The sequence below is a fragment of the Equus przewalskii genome, chromosome 8 (genome assembly GCF_037783145.1).
Source record: "Equus przewalskii isolate Varuska chromosome 8, EquPr2, whole genome shotgun sequence".
In the NCBI taxonomy this organism is placed as follows: domain Eukaryota; kingdom Metazoa; phylum Chordata; class Mammalia; order Perissodactyla; family Equidae; genus Equus; species Equus przewalskii.
The window spans coordinates 71,309,276-71,330,712 of NC_091838.1; the positions used below are offsets into that span (position 1 = coordinate 71,309,276).

Here is a 21,437-nt window from a genome sequence, read left to right on the forward strand (position 1 = left end):
GTTTAAGCGTGACCTATTCCCATTTCTTTCATGATGGAGGAAGTTTGAGAGGTGTACCAAGGCTAGTTCTGCTCAGAGAGATGAAAGGCTTGAATTACATGCTGCTTTGCTGTTCTTCTGGGATTTCTGAAGAGTGATACCCTCAATTTTGCCATTTTAGGTGTGGATTTTGTAATTTACACACGGTTCTTTAATGTTCTTCAAGACAGAGTTTGCATCTTGTGTCAGGGGTAAGAGAGTAAATATTTCAACCTTCCCTTGTTCTTGAAATGATTCCGGCTGATTTGGTGATTCAGTCATGTCTTCTTGACTCTCTACACTATGGCGGTCAAATTCCTGACAAGTATTACACAACAACCAAAAAAACAAATAAATTATAAAGCTCTTTAGAGACACAGTTAAAGGATGATCCATTGCTCTTTAAAATCTTTAATTCCATGTTTCTTTATTAAACAAGCATTTATTTTAGGTGCATGACATGCCAGGCACTGGGCTAGATGCCCAGGATTCAGAGTTGGAGAAGATCTAGTCTCTGTTTTGAATCTGTTCAGAGTTTGCTAATTTCACAACTTAGAGGTCCCAGCTACACAAGAGCTGTGGAAATGACAGAGCTTTAGGAAATATGTGAACTCCGTGAGACACTGAATGCAAGATTTTATTGGCATGTGTGTTTTTCTGGGAAGAGGGTTCATAACTTCCATTGGATTCTTGAAGCATTCATGAACAAAAATGCTTTAGAACCATGGCTTCTGCAACTGCAGTAGAAATTTTAGTTGACCTACCCCTGGTTATCTACAAGTAGGATCTTCGCTCCTTGCTCAGCCCTGGTGGGTTATCTGCATTTGGGGCCTGGTCAGCTGGCCTTTAAGTCCATCTTCTGAGAGTAGACTTCTAAAACTGGGTCAATGTCTTTGGCACAGAGCCTTGTATCCATGAAGTTTTTACATTTTCTATAGCTCTTAGCTTTTGAATCACAAATAGGAGGTCCATGAAAACTGCATTGATTAATTATGCTCTGGTTTTGTCACCGAATTCTCTACTCAGCCCTTGCTTGTCTGCCATTCTGCTCCATCTCTGGCCACTGTGAAATATTCTGCCTCTCCCAAGGCAGGGTGAGAATAGAGAACATTCCTTAATTGGGGTGTGTGCACACACATGCTTACTCTGAAAGTTCTCTAATGCTCTCGCTCCTAATGCTTTGTTCCTTAACTATCATGTGGAGAGAGGTGTTTGGACACCACATTAATAATAGCTCTTAGTATGTATGTGGCACATTCCATTTTCAAAGGCATTTATAAACATTGAAAGATGAAAGTGTACACCACTCATCTTGGAAAAAAGGGAATGTTAATCATCACTGTGCTCATTCCTTGGAGATGATCACAGAATCTGAGAGCTGGAAGGGATGTCAGAGGTCACTGGCTCAACCTCCAGTCCCTAAAGGAATTCTCTTTCCCTTGAAGCCCACCACGGGTGAGTATTTCCTACAATCTCTTTCTAGAGTTCAAGCAAACTCTGTCCTCCTGTAAATTTCAGTAATTCTCTCTCTCTCATCTATTTCTCCCTTTCTTTCTTTCTCTCTCTTTTTCTTTCTTCCTTTCTTTCTTTCTCTTTCTCCTTCCTTCCTTTCCTTCCTTCTTTCCTTCTTCCCTCCCTCTCTCTTTCCTTCCATCCTTCTTTCCTCCCTCTCTTTCTCTCTTTCTGCAGAGCCCCCCTGAAATTACAGATACATGAACAAAATGGTGTTGTTTTAAGTCGTTAAATTTTGGATGGTTTGTTACATATTGAAAGATATCTGTCCACACCTGGGCAGACTGGGATGTCTGGCCACCGTACTTGTGACGTTCCAGGCAGTATAGTACCCTGCCGCCCTCACGTTGCACCCAGCCTTGAGTCACCTTTCTTGGCTGCCGTTCTCTGACCTAAAGCCACTGAGGATTTCAATTCCAAACTTTTCCTTCTCTGAGCTAGCAAAGCACCTTCAGATCTCGTTATTCTTGTAACTGCTGCTATGCTGGAGACGAGTGTATTCCACTCCCTAAAGTGCTGACCAAGAGAACTTTGAGCAAGCTGTCTTTCCTTTTTGCTGGATAATAGTTAAAATAAAGAGAATGTTTACCAAGTGCCTGCTACTTCTCAGGTGCTGTGGTGAGTGCTTTTCACCCACACAGTTTTCACCAAACACTGTGAGGTAGGTGTATTTGTTATCTCATTTACAGATTGGGAAGCTGAGGCCCAGAAAGATTAAGTAGCTGTCTAAAGCTGCACAGCCAAGAAGGAATAGAATTAGGATTCGAATTCAGGTCTGTCTGGCTCCAGAACCACACAATTAATATCATGCTATTTGTATGGCACACAAAAGGTCTTTCATAATGATGATGCACTGCTTTCCACCCTTTTGCCCCAAGCATCCCTTCTATGCTTTTCTCATCATAAACTAGAATTTTTCTACCACATAGCTGTATTTATAAAATAGCTATTAATTTGTCTTCCAGTTTCTTAACTAAAGCTACTACTTTAAAAACAGTAAAATATTAGTTGTTGATATTTTACTAGCATTTGTAAAGTGCCACATATTATTTCATGAACTCCTCAATGACCCGGGAAGTTGATCTTATTGCCTCCGTTTTACAAATAAGGAAACCGAGTCCTGGAGGGGGGCCGAGTTCTCCCCGATCACACAGCCAGTCAGGAGCAAAGCTGAGATTTACACTCTGTCTGATTCCAACTCTATTCCTTTGAGCTGGCTCCTTTGACTTCTGATGGTCATGAAACAACCAATCCTTCCAAAATGAGTTATCAGAATTGCAACCAAAACGCATAAACCATTAATCTGTGATTAATCTGTCCATTTTGAAATAAGCAAACATGGCTTCTGGGCACCTTAACGGGAGAATCTTACACCTTGAGACAAATGAGGACTTTCTGATGCGAGTGTCTGATGCTGTTTCTAAAGCATCATGCCCCTGGTGACATAGGAGTAGGGTTGAAGGTGGGGTTGGTTGGCATTTTTAGATCCAGAATTCTAGTGGTGGCTGTTCTAAATGGTCCTTTCTGAGTCTTGGTTCCAAGGAGCAGTTGTTCTAGCTGGTGCTCATCTTTCCCACTTGATATGAAGCTTCTTGAGGACAAGCTCCTTGATATTCCACAGACCCTGGGTACAGCGTACGGCATATAATGGGGTTTAATAGATGTCTTGAGCTGCTGTGGAATTATGGGAGGGGAGTTCAGAGACATCATTACTTGCCTGGAATGTGGAGAAGGAGAGAATGCAAACATCCTAGACAACATGGACACAAAGAAGAAGTCTCTGGGGTAGGAGGAGAGGAAGTCATGTATGAAGTTGGGGTGATATAAAGACAACCTATGGGCGCCTCCCTGCTCTGCCAGTGATTAGCTGTGTAGTTTTGGGTGAGTCCATTTGCCCTCTCTGAGCCCACATTTCCACAAAGGATGCTACCTGCTTATCTTTACGAGACAACTCTCATGAACACCATAAGGCAGAGCATACATGAAACATATGGAAAATAGTAAAATGATAGAAATACGATGTCAATGGCATCAACCACAGCAATGATAAGGAAAACTTCCTTGTGTTGATTCCCTTCCTGGCATTCTTCACACATTGTCCTCACGACAACCCTCTGTGTCATTATCTCCAACTTACAGATGAGGAAACTCTGAGATATTATCATTATTAATTATATAATTATCTAACACTCAAAAAAACCCTGACATTTGCTCAGTTTTCTGGGAGATGGAAGAGTGAGAGAATTGGGGAGCCAGATATGGCACCGTGTTGGCCAAAAAGCAACCGTTCCAGTTAAGTCTAATTCAGTTTGTGCTGGGAATATCCATGCAACATTAGATTCACAAGGAATTCTTTTTATTCTAACCAATATATTGAGGGGTGATTGACCTACAAAAAGCTATACCTATTTAGTGTATACAACTTGATGAGTTTGGAGATAAATTTACATCCTTGAAACCATCACCACAATCCATGCCATAAACATATCCATCCCCTCCAAAACTTCTCTTCCATCTTTGTTATTTACTATGGTTTTTAAAAGTGATTCTTGAAAAGTAGACCTTGCTTTTCCAAGCAAACATTTTGCACGACCCATGGTCCAGGGAAACGCCCAGGACCTTCTGGAATGGATCCACGAGGGATGCTTGGATTGAATTACAGCAGCCCATTGTGATGCCAAGTGGCCAGAGTTTGGGCAACTCCATTACCTCATCCTCTTTGCTGTGTTGAAGAAACAAAGATAATGACACTTTCCCAAGGCTGGGGCTGGGTAAGTCTTAATTTGTGAGTGTTTGGAAATGGCTTTGAAGATGGCAAAGGTTATTTAAGTGTTAAGTATTATTATTTATTGTGGTTCCAAGTTCTGTTTCTCCTCCCCGTTATTGTCAGGCTACAAAACAATAAAAGACATGGAAAAAGAGCCTCTGAAGTATCCAAACATCAATAAATTAGGTAACTTTGGCCTGAGCCCTATGATGGTATCTGCAAACCTAGCATTAGCTTTGTGGCATTTTTGTGTGGGCCGGTGGTTGCCTAATTTGCCCTTAACTATGCCAGCAGCACCCTGGTGCAGGTTTGGCACACACAGGTGATGCAAGCACTCTTTGGACAGACCTGGGTTGCTGACATCATGCTTTGCTGTGTGCTCTTTGAGATGCAAAATAGGTTCTGGTGGAGCCCTGATCCTTTCATCATTGACATTTAATGGAAGAGAATTAACATTCATTGAGCCCTTCTGTGTGCCAGATACTTTTATGAACATGATCTCATTTATTCGCACAACAATACAGTGAAGTGGGTATGAATGGCCCCATTTTACAGATGAGGAAACTGAGGCGCATGGAAGCTAAACAATTTGCCCTTGATCATATAACTAGTAAGAGATCTAATTAGGGTTGAAATCCAGGACCATCTGGCTCCAAAGGCCACGTACTTTTGTTATATTAGACTGTAGGCAACACGCCCTAGAGTACTGTTCACCCCAATTCCCTGGTCGATTCCCCCAGTTCTCTGCTAAAGTCTCTTCAGTGTCTATCCTTTGCTTTAAATGGAATAAAGATCACACTCCTACTACGGGCCTGCACCATCTGCCTCTGGCTCCCTCTCCAGCTCCACTCAACCCCACGCTCCTTTATTTCAGTTCCTTGAACATGCCAAAACTTCCTACCTCTGGGGTTTTTGCACAAACTGTCTGCAAAAGTTTACCCTTTCCTTTTTCTCCAGCTATGTCTTGCTAAACCTTTACACAAAATTTTCTTGGGGATGTCTTCTCTGAAAATATGGATCAGTAGTTCTTCAAGTGTGGTCCCTGGACCAGCAAACAGCAGCATCACCCGGGAACTTGTGAGAAATGCAAGTTCTCAGACCTCCCCGGAGGCCTGCTGAATCAGAAACTCTGGACATGGGCCCAGCTCTCCAGGGGATTCTTTGCCTGCTTGAGTTTGAAAATCATCAGGGTTTCTTGAAACTGTTGACATTGTAGGGTATTTAGCAGCATCCTAGCTTTTACCTATTCGATGTCAGTAGCACTCCCATTCACGTCCTTGCCTCCTTCCAAGTTGTAATAACCAAAAATGTCTTCAGACCTGGCCTGATGTCTCCTGGGGGGCAAAATTGCCCCTGACTAAGAATCACTGCGTTAGACTAAAGTGTGTTTCCCTGTGAGCACCCTAAACAATTGAGGTTATTAGTTAATAACTTATTGGACTCGTTTGTTTAAGGCGTGTCTCCAATGTCATATTTCCAGCAGCTAATACACAACTCGTTACCTAGTATGTTCTCAGGAAATACTGTTGTACTGACTAAGTGACCTGGCAAACTTGCACCACACCTCCTCAAACCCAGCCCTGTGTCTGAATTTTCTGGAAGAGATAGGGCTTGGGGGCCGGAGAGGGATCACAGGCAAGCAGGATCCTTCACAATTTGAAGGCAAGTCTCCTCCGTCAGAACCCTGGGAGCAAAGGGGATTTTCATGCCCAGCTGGACAGGAACTAAGTACTGGTTCTTTTAAAATATAGCAGCAGAGAATGTGATTAAATACAGGAGAAAGAAAAAAAAGTTCTCATAGATGATGCAGAAGGCCCTCACCAAAGATAGGCTCAGTGCCACTGTCACCGAAAGAGAAACAAAACCACATTCTGCCGGCAATAGCAAAAAGGAGATTATTGGCAACAAGACTTGACCCAGCCTGCCTTGGAGTGGCTTAAGTCTTTCTGTCAGTGGTACATTCATATTAAAGAGGAGAGGAAAAGGCAGATTCTGATCCTTTTGCTGCTCTATGTTTCCTCAGCCTGAGAAATAATTTCGAGAGCCAGGGAAAGCAGCACTGCGGAATTGAGGAAGAATGGAATTCTCGCTTTCAATCCTCCTCTAAATTGATGATCAACGTCATCCTCCTGGCTCCGTATGAAGTGGTTGTGGACATGGAACACTTGGTTGGCTACACAGGCATCTGTCCTTCATAGGGCTCACACCAATGCTGAGAATGATGCCCACCGAGTTTCACAGGAAATATTTCAGACACATGGCTGATGGCAGACTTCAAGTAACATGTAACTTAACAGATCCTTATGCTTTGGGAGTTGCAGTCGAGGTCTGAGAAGCCATAGACCTAAGATGCAATTTTTTTGAGTTTATCTGTATCTATATAAATACATTTTATTTTTTTCTCAAAGAATATTTTGATTTTTTCTTGAAGAAATTTCAAAAAAGAGGAAGAAAAAATGGGGAAAAAAGACTTTTTTTCTATTTTAAAATTCATTTTTGTTTTATTTTTGTTACCAGACTGTTCCAGCAATTTTCTTTCCTGCTTAATGTTATCTTTTAAGCCTGTCTCCAAGTTTTTGCAAAATGACCATTTTCAAAGTGATACCTAAATTCAATTTCAATTCATTCCCAAATGTAAAGTCATTAAAATGCCCCCAAATTAGAAACAGAAATACAATAGTCTAGCCATTCGGAAAGTACATACTAATGTGCTCACTTAAAGCTAAAGACTGAGCTCACAATTACTTTAACATTAGAGCTCTAAAAAAATCAGTAATTATGAGTTTACTAATCCACAATTTGTAATGATTTGCATATGACTGGAGTGAAAGCATAATTTCAAACATCTTCATTATAATCTATATGCTAAATTGATTGAACCAATCCCATTGTTAGCATTTGCTGTCATAAATAGCTTTACAACAAACATGTCTAAGCATTATTTTTTTCTGCTATTAAGAGCATTTCCTTAGAAATGAGGTCAGAAATTCAATCATTAGTTCCAAAAATATAAGTGCATCTAACTATGACGAAATTTCCAATGAAACTGCTTTCTAAATTATGTTCCGGTTAGCACTGGGCGTATCTATTCAATTTAACCTTATCAGTATCAAGTGACACTTAAAAAAATACATGATGTAGAGGACTTCACCTCAGTGTTTGCATTTCTTGGCTAACGACTCAGATTGAAGGGGACAAGGTAGTATGTGTATTTGGTTTGAGGCAGACATGCATACACTGGAGCATAATCCATCCATCTCTCACTCTGCACCCTACAACACCAAGAACAGCAATTCAGCTTTGATTAGAGTTAAGTTGTTTTTCTTCCAGAAACTTCTCTTTTATGCTTACGGTCATGAAATCTATCGTAAAAACTGGTAGAAAGAATACACTCCCCTCCTCCCCCCCCCCATAAATTCAAATTCCCATGAGCGCTGGATGGCTCCTTGCAGGAGTTAAAGATAATTTGTAGGGATGCATATTTTCTTACAGAACCAAGTGACTGAAGGGAGTTGTAACCTGGTTTCAAATACTCTTGGGCTTCCTCACTCAGAGCTACTTTTTGTCACTGCAATTAGAGCAAGGGAGACTGGTTTTAAAGGCTAAGTGTAGTTGTCCAGTGAACAAATGATGGAGAAACACACACAGGGAGGGAGCAATTTCCCTTCATTTTCTTCCTTTTTCCATTCTTCCTTTCCACCTTCCCACTTTCCCTCCTTTCTATCTTCCTTCCTTCCTTCCTTCCCTCCTTCCTTCCTTCCTCCCTCCCTCCCTTCCTTCCTTTCTCTCTCTCTCTCTCTTCTCTCTTTCTCTCTTTTTCTTTCTTCTTTCATTAGGCATCTATTTAGTCTGAGGTAGAATATATGGCAGATAGAATTTCATTAGGATAACGAATACTACAATATCACTATCAGTAGCCTTGGCTTATTGACTGGTTAGGGTAAAACCCAAATTGGCTGGACTGAATGAGGAATGCAACTTTTGGTAAATAAAATTTAAAACCAATTAGGGATATTTTGGTGATTTTTCTCTCCTTCAATTCTTGTTGTTGAAACTCTTCTTTCCCCCCCTGAAATGCATCTCCTTGTTTTCATGCTAGGAGGAGGAGTCCTGTCATGGGAATTAAGTTTTCTTAGATAGAAAACCTTACGAAATCTTTATTCTGTGTAGTGATTCTTGAAAAGGACTGAAGATGCAGTTATTAGGGAGGCGCCTTCCTTCTCCAGCCTCCAGGACATACTCTGAAAACTGCCATTTTGTTGTTACTGTGCAAACGTTAACTCATTTCCCTACCGTGACGGAGACTAACTAGCAGCACAACACACCTGTTTCCTCTTCTTCCTGGGCATGCAGCCTACATTTCCCAGCCTCCTTTGCATTTAGGTGTGGTCATGTGACTGAACTCTAACCAATAGAATGTGATCAGAAGTGATATGTCCCACTTTCTAGTCCAAACACAAGGATCTCTCCATGGTCTCTTCCATGCTCTTTCCAGTCTATCAGCTTGGTGCAGACACAGATAAGCCATTAACCTTGGGACCTCTGGGTTGACGAAGATGGAGCCATGAGATGGAGAAATCTGTTTCCTGGAATCAGAAAGAAGGCCCCTTGCTAATCAACACCACCCATCTTGGATTTTATGTTTGTGAAAATTTCTAATGTGTTTTGGATATTGTACATTTTTTAAATTTGTATGTAATAGCAGCTAGCGATATCTCATTTAATGTTCTTATCACTTGCTAATAAAAGTAAAGTTGAAACCCAAATTTCAGTTAACCAATGTTTGTGATGAGTTGACTTCCAGGGAATCAAAGTTTTCTTACAATCAATATAAACAGAGTTCTCTCCCAGAGAGAGGGAGCGGGGTGGGTAGAGGGCAAATATCCAGGAATTAAGAAAGAGAAATAGACCTTGCCACATTTCTCTGAACAAAAGAACTCAACAGAGCAATAAATGACATCCCAAATATACAATGGAAATTCTTCTCCCACGGATTGTTGCTAAATACCTCCCAGTTTGTTTGTCTGGGCTGATGAGGTGCTTTCTGCACTGGGTGAGTTACTTCTTTCTTCTTTGTGGATTGATTCTCTTGCAGCTCCTAAAAACGTTTATGCCATTCATAAATATTATTTGACTGGAGGTAGTATATATTTAACTGGGGCTCATAAATATGCCCTTAAGTTTTTTTTCTTCGGTGTTCTGATTCTTTTCTATCTTCCCTATTTCCCATCACCCTTCTGAGACCCTAAGTCAAAGTAAATTTACGTATGTATATTTACATATTTCATGGCTGTGTTTCTTTATCAGAAGGAACCCTGAACTGGAGCCAGGAGGCCTTATTCAAATCACTGCCACTAACTATACTTGTGACTGGTCAGGTTGATTTCCCATCTGTGTGACGGGAGTCAGAAAACAGTGGGAGACTGTGTTCTCTGTGCAAAGCCTGCCCAGCGCCCAAGAAATGTGAGTCCCCTTTTCGTAGCATGCCTTCCAGGTACGACATTCCATGACAAAGTGATGTAACCTGTCCCTTTTGAACTTCATTCCTAAATCTTCCTTCTCCATTTTTTCTTCTTCCTTCTTTTTCTCTTGTTATCCTGGAGGGATCATTCAGTGGTGGAGCCGGAATGATGGATATGCCAGGGTGGCTGAACTGTTGGCTCATCTGGAATTATCCAGATTGTGGGCTACTCAATCATGAAACATTCATTGAGCATCTAAAATTTGCCAGGTACTATGCTAAGTGGGGTGTTTTTTTAACCTAATTTTTACTGTGCTATTTTCCTTTTTACACAAACAACACTGGCTCACTGTAGTCTTTTCTGAAAATATTTTTAATAATAATAATAATAATAAATAATTTATACCTCCACTTTCTAGAGGCTACTACTACTAATAGTTGGATGTATATTTTTTCCAGAGTTTTTACTATGTAAATACGTACTTTAAAAAAGAGACTATAAAATTATATGCACATCTTGTTTTATAACCTGATTTTTCACATTAATAATCTGTTGACTTTATTTCGCTTTCTCTTCACTGCTGGCTGGTTGGAGCGGAAGAGGTGATCTTTCCCGCGTGTGATGTAAATTCATTGCAGGATGCATATACCAGAAAAACGCTACAAGGGGGCACTCCAATGGACTCTAAGCTCAAATTCAACATTAAACCAAAAGGAGGTGAGGGTGCAAATGATGTCCGAAAAGGTTCTTATTTTGAATCATTTACTGGAAACACCATGGTCGCGTTAGAAACTTTTTTGTGAGTGAGAAGAAAATTGCAAGACTGACCAGATTCAAGAGTGAAACTCATCTGTGTCAATGTGTGTTGGCCCAAGTAAGACAGTCATTCAAACACACCGCCCTTTTACTAGCAAGTAAGTGTTTCAGATGCAAAATAAACATCTGAAGAATTTCTCATGTTTTCCTAAACAAAACAAGGGTTAGCTTGCTCATATAGAATACTCTCATCAAACCAGAATCTAGCACTTATTATTTAGAATTTTCAGATGTTAATGTGCCAGGTGCGATGTGAATTATTTATTCTACATTATATTATTTAAAAAATGCCGTCCGGTAGAAACTTTTGCTCCCGTTTTAACGTTGAGGAAAGTCAAGCTCATAAAGATTAGGGGATTTACCCAAAATCAAACAACTAGTAAATAGCAAATCCAGGAGGCAAACTCTATCTCTCTGACTCTAAAGTTTGAGTTCTAAGCCTGCCATGTGTTGCTGCCTCTGCCGTGTGAAAAGGACACAAACTATATTGAATGAATAAATAAATCAACTTATCTTACTGATGAATCTTAATAAATGTTAATTGACTGAGAAACCACAGCTCCTTCTAATTTTCCCACCAAATTTGATTCTCCACACCAAATGAGATACCAAATTACATGTAATGAACTTGCTGACCAAACTACATCTCCAAGGTTTTGAGACCAGCTGAACTCTCGTGGGGCGAGCAATGAGACTGAGTGAGAAATCATTGGAGACAATCCTCTCTCACCACATTTTCCCCTTCAAGTTATCACTGAGGCATCAAGCAAGGGAGCACTCCTTCCCAGTCTTTGTCGTCCAGCATCAAGTTGGGGCCAAGAGACCAGGATTTAGCACATCACTGTGGCTTAGAGCTTCTTGACTCTGGCTATATCCGTAGACCCATTCATTTAACTCAAAAATGAGAACATTGGTTCAAACATGGCAGAGTAGGGGTTTTTGGAGGTTCTTTACTTTCCTTTGACTCTCAATAAAAACAACAAAGAGGGGGGCTGGCCCGGTGGCGCAGTGGTTAAGTTCACATGTTCCGCTTCTCAGCGGCCCTGGGTTCGCCTGTTTGGATCCCGGGTGCGGACATGGCACCACTTGCAATGCCATGCTGTGGTAGGTGTCCCATATATAAAGTAGAGGAAGATGGGCACGGATGTTAGCTCAGGGCCAGGCTTCCTCAGCAAAAAGAGTAGGACGGGCAGTAGTTAGCTCAGGGCTAATCTTCCTCAAAAAACCCCCCCCAAAAACAACAAAGAAACAAAGAATGAGTAAATACTTCAAAGATATGAAGGAGGTGCCAAAGATCAACCTTGCAACTGCCAACTATGGTGATGTCTGGGCTAAGAAGACGAAGTAATCTTATACCTTGGCCTTGAACAGACTGACAGTTACTCAGAAAGCACTGTCAATATCCCACAAGGCTTATTCCACCAGCCTTTGAATGAGTCACAGAAGTAGGGTCATGGAATGGTCTTGGGAGATGTGAAACCTGTCTCTCTCGAGCCTCAATTTGACTCTGCAGAACAGTATGGAAGAGAAGCCATGCCAATGAGCCATTTCTACTGTCCTCGATTCTCCTGGCCTAGCAAGACTGATGATGTGCTTTTGTTTTATCAATACCTACAATAATGCCTTGCTCATAGTAGGTTTAATGATCTGAAGGAATCCAAGGCTTAAGTGTGGTAGACAGTGCTGAAGGGCCCACAAGCCCACGTTAAAGTTTGTCCTCAGTTTCAACCTCTGGCTTTAACTTGTCAGGTGATGTGAGGTTTGTCTGAGTCCCCTTCTAGGCAGCGCTGCCAGGGATATGAAGAGTGAAGAGTGTGAGGTCACTCCTTAATTCTCACATTCAGAGCCTGTGTTCCTCTCACAGGGTGTGTGAGGCAGCTGATCTCCTGCTCATCCCCCGGTTATATCTGTGGGCTTTGTGGTGAATGAACATGGATTGTCGTTTCATCTCCTAATCAACAAGAGAATGAGTACTGGGTATGTCATCCCCCTTCTGACGTCCTCGTATGTAATTGTCCTGAAGGCTTGGAGGCCCTTGTGCAGGAAGAAAGCAGCTCAGGTCTCACCAGGGCTGAGTATCATTGAACCTCTTGTGATGACTCTCTCTGAACCCAGGGATGTCTGGAACATGCTGTCATTGGCTCCAGGAGACTTGCTGGAAAACTTAGGGGGGCAAGACATCTTTAAGTATTGGCCACAGTGATAGTTTCCAGAGGATTAGACACCAGGCTAATGGGAGCCTGTTTCTCCTCAATCTATTCTTTTTCTCCACTAGCAGATGGGAGGATGCTCTGCTTCAAATTTATCCCTGGGTACCATCCAACCTCTATTCTGACCCCTCCTATTCACTCTCCTCATGGTGGCTTAAGGGATCATTCTTTCTGGGGATCAAAACTATTCAATAACAATAGCTAACTTTCCTTGACAACTATTTCCCAGAAGCTCTGTTAAGGGTTTTACCTGTGTTATCACATTTAACTCGAGAAGGAAGACAAAATTTTTTTTCTTTAGGACAAATGAGGCACAGAGAACCTAAATAACTTGCCCAACGTCACAAAGCTAGTGAATCCTAGAATTAAGAAATGAATGCTTGTGGGTTTTCAACTTTAACCCGTACTCTCTCTGCCCAGAATAACTCTGATGGGGAAGCTTCAGGAAGTTGAATAAGGATTTTGGGGGTCATCTGTGCCTTCCCAACACCACCAGAGTGAGGGGACCTGGGCTTGAACTCTACATTCTCCTTGTAATAAATATGTGATTTGGAGAATTTCTTTCCTTTTTCGTTCTTTCTCTTCCTCTTTCTTCCTTTCTTTCTCTTTCTTTCTCTCTCTCACTCTCTCTCTTTCTTTCTTTCCCTCTTTCTTTTCTTTCTTTTGGAGTTTATGTCTCCATCTCTAAATTGGGACAGGGGAAAATAGGGTCTGCCTATATGGTTGTTGTAGGGGTTAAATGAAAGGATAAATGTGAATAGACCTCTCCAATGTGTCAAAATTCTGAGGAGGAGACACTAACCCACCCACTAACCCACAATTTTTTGGTTCTTAAAAAAAGACAAGGTGTTATAGCAGCACAAATGGACATGTTTCCTGGAACTGGCAAACTTTTCTTTAACCACTGCATTAATGGAAACATTGGCCCTGATCATATCAATGGTTTTCAGGGTGCTCTTTGGGGTGAATTGATCTGCAGAGTGGACATCAAGACTGGACTTTGGCCATTGGCAGATGACAACGGCTGGATAGCCTGGAAGAAGTCTTTCTGTGTTTGCCACATGGATGAACTTCTTATTTAAAGTGATAAAACCCAGGAGGCAAGAGCTTGCTGAGTTTGCATATTAGTGGAGACTCAAAAGACAGAGAAGAGAGTTCATTACACAGTAGGCTAGGAAAAATGCTTGGGGGAAGATGACAGAGAAAAGAAGAGCTGGGGAGAAAGAAAAGGGAGGAAAGAATATGGACAGACTGAAAGAAGAGAAGAAATTCAAGAAGAGAGAAAATGACTGAAAGAGAATCCAAAATAATACAAAAGAAAGAAAGAGAGAGAGGGAGGGAGGGAGAGAGGGAGAAGGGACAGAGAGATGAGATGAGAGGGGGACTGAAAAAGAAGAAAAGGGAGACAATGAGAACACAATTTTATAAAGAACCTACTGTGTGTTAAACACTATGCTAACTGCTAGATGGGGGAAGTTCTTTAACCATGGTGGATCCTTCCTGAAATCCCTGAAGGATAAAGCTCAACCATAGCTATAGAATCTTTATCTTGCTGTTAACACCTTGAACTTCAAGCTGGCCTTAGCTGATGTGTGTAGAGGTGATTCATTTACAGACCTAACTGTTTGAAGTAGATTGAATCTATTGAATTCTCCTTTATCAACTCTATTTCTTTCATCTTCATTACCTATTTATTTAATAATATTTATTGAACATTATCTAGAGATCAGGTATTATTATAACAGTTTTAATAATCAATGAAGAGACTTCTGAGATGTTTTCATTCGTGTGTGTGTTTATCATTATCATCAGCAGCATCTATATCATCGTGATCATATCTTTATCATCATTTCATCATCATCTTTTAGTACATTCATACGCTGAGAGTTTGCAAACAATTTTTATATCAATTATCACATTATGTGCTCCCAGTACTCCTGATGAGGCAGAGATTGCTCTCTCTACTTTGAAGACAGGAGAACTAAGGCTTAAGGAAGGTAAATGACCACCTACAGGTCACAAAATTTATAAGTAACAGACCTGAGACTAGAATTCGTCCTGACTCTTCATCCAGCTCTTGCCACTGTATGCATGGGAGGTCAATGTTGCTGGCATAGACTAAAAAGGGATTAACACACTATACTGCTAAGAGATGATAGTGCACAGTGATTGAGAGGAGACATGCATTCAAATCTGCATCACTTCTTAATTGTTTGACCTTGAAGAGTGACCTATCTTCCCTGAGTCTCAATTTTCTCGTATGTGACTTGGGAGTTATAATAATATCAACCTCACTGAATTGCCAGAAGGATTAAATAAGACAATGCATAAAAAGTGCTTGTCCAAGTGCCTGATACAGAATAGGCACTCAATAAATGTTAGCTATTATTATTGCAAACTCTGTCACGCTTTCTTTCGGACAATCAAATGTGGCAGAGAGGGCAGTTCAGGACACATGCATGTTTGTGTCCTCAAGTATCCCATTGATTGAAGACTCTTGTTTGCCACTCACCCTATTGGGCACCAACCAAAGGCTCTATGGGAAGCCAATATTTATTCCAGCCAATGAGAGTTAGCTGCCACTTGACTTAACATTGTGTAGGGGGTTCGACCCATGCTTGTTATACCTCCCTGGGGTCATGTGCCACCAGGTCAGGGTTCTTGAAGATCTTCTCTTTCCTGAGGATCTGAGAGTCAGCAGGCCATGGGAAATGGCCCAAATGTCTTGTGCGTGTTTGTGTGCTGTGTAAAAACATATTGGCGATGGAGTTGGTCAAGGAGAGAGGAGAAAGAAAGTAGTGTGGGTGGAGACCAAAGGACCACAGGATCTTGGCTTTGTGAATCGATGAAGTAGCCCTGTCTCTTGAGAAATCCTTACCCTTGTGAAACTGACCTTGATATGACATTGGAATGGATCAGGGATTTGGGGTCAGACAGATTAAGACCTTATATATAAATAGAATTTAATTTGTAAAACTACCTTATGGAGTGTCTGTTATTGTCTTTTTTATTAAATGAGGAAACTGAGGCTCACAGTGTCCATTTGAGATGGTTTGAACCTAGTTTTGCTTCTTCTCTCTCCATCAAGATGATCTTATCTAGTTGTGTGCCAGACTTTCTATATATTAAAAAAGCCAAGTCTTTATTCCTGGCCTTGTCCTTTCCTTTGAACTCTGGATTCATGTATCTAAATGCTCACTTGACATTCTACATGGATGTCTAACAACCATCTCTAACATATTGTGTCCAAACACAGCACTTTAATTTCCTCCCCAACACCCCCAGCAACTTGCTCTTCACCCACCCTCCACATTATATTGATTGACACCACCACGTATCTAGTTCCTTAGGCCAAAACCTAGGGGTCTTCCTGGACTTCACCAATTCCCTTATCCCCACAACCACTGTGTCAGGGAGAACTCTTTCCACCCTGAAAACATTTTCCAGATATGTCTGCTTTGCTACCAAATAAACCAAAACCATCCTAGTCCACATCCATTCCTCACCCACCTTGACCATTGGGATACCTTCTGAACTGGTTTCTCACCTTCCTTTGCCCCTTCAATCCATTCTCTACACATTAGCAAGTAGATGTTTTCCCCGATGAAAACAGGCCCTTTCTCTGGTCTGCGTACCATCCTCAAATGCCTTCTCTAACACTAAAAGTAAAATCTAAGCTCCTTGCATCAAGCTTACAAGATCCTTCCTGATCTGGTCCTTGAATACATCCTGGATTTTGTCTCCTTCTACCCTCTCCCTGGCACACTGTGACCCAGCCAAACTGGTTTCCTTTATGTTCCTCAAACATCCCGAGTTTTCATCAGTGTTGGGGGATGCACTTGCTGTTCCCTCCACCTGGTTCCTTTTGGTCTCAGATCTTCACATTGTCAACTCCTTCTTATGTTTCTGCTCAGTTCAAACATCACTCTCTCAGGGCCAATCTTGTCCACTCAACCTATTATAGACCCTCCACCTGAATAGCTAGCTCTCTTTCATCCCACTCTATATTTGCCCAAGGATGTGTCTCAATCTGGTATTACCTTGTTTATTTGGTTTTGCATTTATTGCCTATCTCTCCCAACTGGAATGTGGATTCCAGGAGGGCAAGAATTATGCCTGTTCTTATTCATTGCCATATCTACATTGCTGAGCACACAGTCTGATACAGAGTAAGTGCTCAATAAATGTTTGTTGATTGAATGAATGGCTGCCATTCTAAAGCTTCTAAGGTTGCTTTAGAGGAGTACTAATGAGAGGAGAGTCAAACGGTTGTATAAATGTGGCCCCAAATATAGTCCTAAAACCAAAGTACCATTTTATAAAAACAGTTTTATTACTTTGGGTGCATTTTGGAAGAAACTAAAATGAAAAACAAAAGCTGTCTTCTCTCAGTGCTCTGATCTCGGTCTTGTACACCTTGGTACAGAGGACAAAAACAGAATGCAACTTAAAAACAAGACCTCCTAAACAAGCGTGTGTCTCAGCTCTGTGGTTTTGCTTGGGTGGGGAGCTCTGGGAGGGGAGGGCCCCGGCTCACGCCTGACAGCTGGCCCGCTCACTCCTCCCTGCCCTCGGTCTCAGCACACTGATCTCCACCCAGGCTTCTGCTGGAGGAGCTCCTCTTCTCGACACGCCGACCTTTTCTTCTTCCCTTGTCCAAGTTGGCTCCACCCTCAGCCTGGGTTCTATTTTACCCTCATCCCAGTGGCCAGGCGAGCTGAGTTCATGGCTCTGAGTTAGAATCCTGGCTTCGCGACTTCCTAGATCTATAATCTTGAGCAAATGGCTACCTTTTCTGAACTTCAGTGTTCTGCTATGTGGAAAAGGGATAACGCAGTGCCCATCTCACCGAGCAGTGATAAGGAATAAATGAGTGGTGTTTGTGAAGGGCTTAGGGTAGCACCTCATGCACACGAAGTGTGCTCATGAGACTTAACTGTTTTGTCCTTCCTGCACTAACCCTAAAGACTACATTTTCTGAAATATTTGGTTCTGGAAATTCAACTATTCAATTTGAATCTGAAATAGTTTTTATTCAAAATTGCCAGCTGTATTATGTGTGTGGGTCTTCTGTCCCAAGAAGTGGGTTTCTTGAGAGCAGGAACCATAGGACACAGATGTACAAGGACACTTTCTACCTTCCTTCTTAGAATGCTTCTAAGCCCAGACTAATAACTGCTGTCGTTTGTAGAGCACTTTACATTTTGCTGCCGCTACTCCTGTTGTTACTGCCACTCCCACTGCTAGTACCACTCTTTCTACTATTATTACTCCATCACTACCTTTGCTATTACTCTTACTGCTGTTGCTGCTTCTGCTATTATTAACACTAGGTAACATTTATTGAATGCTTACTATGTGACAGGCAAGAGTCTGTGCACCTTACATTCGTTATCTCACTTGATAAACACAACAGCCAGTGAAGGAGATAGTGTGCAGAGTGGTTAGAAATGTTAAGTTGGAAGTCAGAGTTCCTGGCTTTGACTCCTGGCTCCAATGACTAGTAGCTGTGCGATTCTAAGAAAGTTGCTGAACCACTCTGTCTCAATTATCTTAAAATGGAGATATTAATAATAGAAGAGAATCAATGAGATAATGCACGTGAAAAGTTCTGTAAATCTCTGAACAGTGCCTGGCGTTTAATGAACACTCAAGTTATTGCTGATATTAAGAACAGTTTTTAGTGTATTTAGGGGTTGTTTGTCCCCCTACTGTCCTGCCTTCCTCTGTACTCCCATAAAGCTGTGTTTTCTGCACATCTACTGCATATCCTACAGGATTGCAATAGTCTTTTACACTGTGGATTCTCCTACCAGCCTAGATGCTTCTTTAGAGCAGAGGACTGAGCCTCGTTCACAGTTCTATCCACATTACCTCGTACAGATCTGGCAATTCCTAAGTTTTCAATAGACAATTGTTGAATGGATAAAGGACTGAATTTTTGAGTGTGTATTGTAAACCAAATCTTAGGCTAACTTGTTATAACATTTAATGCACATACCAACCCCATAAGGTGGAAGACATTCCTCCCTGTTTCTCCCTTTCTTCCATAGTAGCAAGGGACTTACTTTCCCCTTTTTATGGTTAAGAAGACTTAGACCCATGGTGCTAAGTAGCCTGGCCACTGTCAAGTGGCTTCTCCATAGAAGGCTCTGAATCTATAACTTTGGACTCTACATACCTATATCCAGAATATAGACTTAATAAATACTAGATAGACTGAATTGCAATTTGGGAAACTCAATGAATATTCTTGAATAATGAGGCTTATTCTATCCCTTTATTTGAGAATAACATCTTGGCATCACCAGGAAGAGAAAGAATCTAGAATCCCTGCCAGGGTCTCTGAGCATGTCAAGCAATTTGAATCGGTGAGTATGTCACTAACCACATCTGTGTGATAGGAAAATACCTGATTCTGTGTGTTTGGGCTCTTGACTGCCAGCTGAGCTGACTGCATGGCTGATCCACATCAATGTGGGAAAATTGCCTGTTAATCTTTTATTCCCATGTTCTTATTCAAAGAACACTGTTCCTAATTTGCCTGTGTTGTATGGACCCAATAATTGAAAGAACATAAAGTATTGTTTCCAGCTGGAGAGCAATCTCCTGGCTTAAACATTAAAAAAATTAAATACACATACACACATCTTCATTATAAAAGGTAGTAAATTAAACCCATCATAGAAAATTTAGAAAACAAAGGGGAAAAAAATCACGCTTAATCCCACGACTTTAGCACCATTATTCTTAGCAAGTTGATGATTTTCCTTCCACAAATCTTCCTACTTCTTTTTACATTTTTATTTGTTGTAACAGTATTCATACAAAGCTGTTTCCTTACTTTCCCTTAACATTTTAACAGAACCATTTTCCTTATTGTTATAATACAGTATCCATGGCCATAACTTTTAAATAGTTAAATATTGCTCCCACAGACCTTGTTAATTTTCCAGTTCTCACTATAAGAATGGCTTATTAGATCTAATTTTGACTTTCAGAGCCAATGGTGAAGAGGTATGGAAACGCAGGTTTTTCTTTGCCATTGGTCAGAGCTCTAATAACACCCCATTGTTAGGCTTGGGGTTTCATGGTCTTCGCTATTTGCAGATGAAATTTGTTACAAAGTCATTGCATCTTTGTGGAGGGATCTGAGAAATATCTGATCCAATTGCCTCGTTTTGTAGAAGAGGAGATTGAGGCCCGTTAATCTGTGTGATGGTGGCCCCAGGTGAGAAGGTGTGCATCCTTTTTAGGAACAGCAAGGAGGCCAGTGTAGCCAGATGACAGTTAACAAGGGGGAGATGGCAAGGACATAAGGATGGAAGGAAAGTGTGTGTGTTTGTGTGTGTGTATATGTGTGAGAGCTCACGTAGGGCCTTATGGTTCCCAGTAAGGCCTTGGACTTTTACTCTGATAAGATGGACAGCCATAGGCACCACTCTGGCTACTGTGTTGAGAATAGAATGTAGGGGGAAGAGTGAAAGGAGGAAGATCATTGGAGGCAACGCAGAAATACAGACAGAGATGATGGTGGCTCAGGCTGGAGTGGTAGCATGAAGGTGGCCAGAAGTGGTCAGTTTCTACAAATATTTTAAAGGTTGAGATGATAGTATATAGTATTTGATAGTACATGAGATGATAGTACAGATAGATGGATTAGATGTGGAGTGTGAGGGAGAGAGAGGAGTCAAGCCCGGACTTCCAGTTCTTTTGGCCTAAATGACCAAATACCTGGTATTTCCATTTACTGAAGCAGGGAAAACTTCAGGAGGAACAGATCAGGGGTGCAAAGGGGCGGCATAGAGAGGCCAAAATCAGCAATTCAATAACAATTCAATTGCTGTTTATCAGACATTCGAGTGGAGATATCAAAGTAGCAGTTGGACATACAAGTCTAGAGTGCAGGAGGTGGGTGCGGAGATATAATTTGGAGGTTTTGATTGTTGAATGGTGTTAAAAGCCTTGAGACCGGATGAGATGACCTAGTGGGTAAGAGTAGTTTAGTAAGAGAAGAGGACTGAGGACTCCTTTTTTGGAGAGAGGAGGAGGAGCCTATGGAGGAGACCACAAAACAGCATCCAGTGAGGTGTTTAATGGCTGCATACCACCCCACCACATGGAGAAACTGTAATTTGCTGAGCCATTCCATTGGGGAAGGACATTAAGTGGCTTTCTGTAAGTACTCTAAAATTTCTACTACCCACATTCTAACAATGTTCTCCGGTATTTCCCTGGCCCTTCATGCAGACATCAACTATATGTTAGTACCTGGTGGGCTGATACCCTAATCAAAACCCTGGGGGCACCTCATTAGATCTCTGACTAATTCAGTGTTTTGTATAATTTATTATAATTAGGCTTGAACTGGGCTAAAGTTAGCCTTTACACCGTCACTGATGTGAGAGAAATTCATTCCATTCAATCCAATAATCCTTATTAATTGTATAAATTAGCTATAAGTTAGCAGTAAATTAGTTAATCTATACTGGGTAATGAATAGTATAAGCAGTTCTGGCAGTGAGCAAAATCTACTGACAGGAATGAACTGCTTACAAAGACTTTCATGCATTCTTTCCTTGGTTACAATGACGGAAACTCTGGCACTATGGTTTTCACCTCATCTCCGAGGTACCTGACCTCCTGCATGCT

At 41.3% G+C, this 21,437-nt stretch overlaps 2 long non-coding RNA genes across 2 annotated transcripts in view; both read left to right on the forward strand.

Annotated features, from left to right (window-relative positions):
* Positions 1–1,151: 1,151 nt before the first annotated feature.
* LOC139085136 (uncharacterized) lies at positions 1,152–9,063 on the forward strand. The gene is made up of 2 exons (XR_011543210.1): positions 1,152–1,473; positions 8,793–9,063. It is a non-coding gene; the product is annotated as an uncharacterized lncRNA (long non-coding RNA).
* A 541-nt stretch (positions 9,064–9,604) lies between these two features.
* Positions 9,605–21,437, forward strand: part of LOC103567793 (uncharacterized) — an 84,026-nt gene continuing 72,193 nt past the window's right edge. Inside the window, exons 1-5 of the long non-coding RNA XR_011543208.1 lie at positions 9,605–9,760; positions 9,912–10,028; positions 10,354–10,673; positions 12,440–12,552; positions 19,075–19,156. This is a non-coding gene — a long non-coding RNA (uncharacterized lncRNA). The remainder of the gene's footprint in view (positions 9,761–9,911; positions 10,029–10,353; positions 10,674–12,439; positions 12,553–19,074; positions 19,157–21,437) is intronic.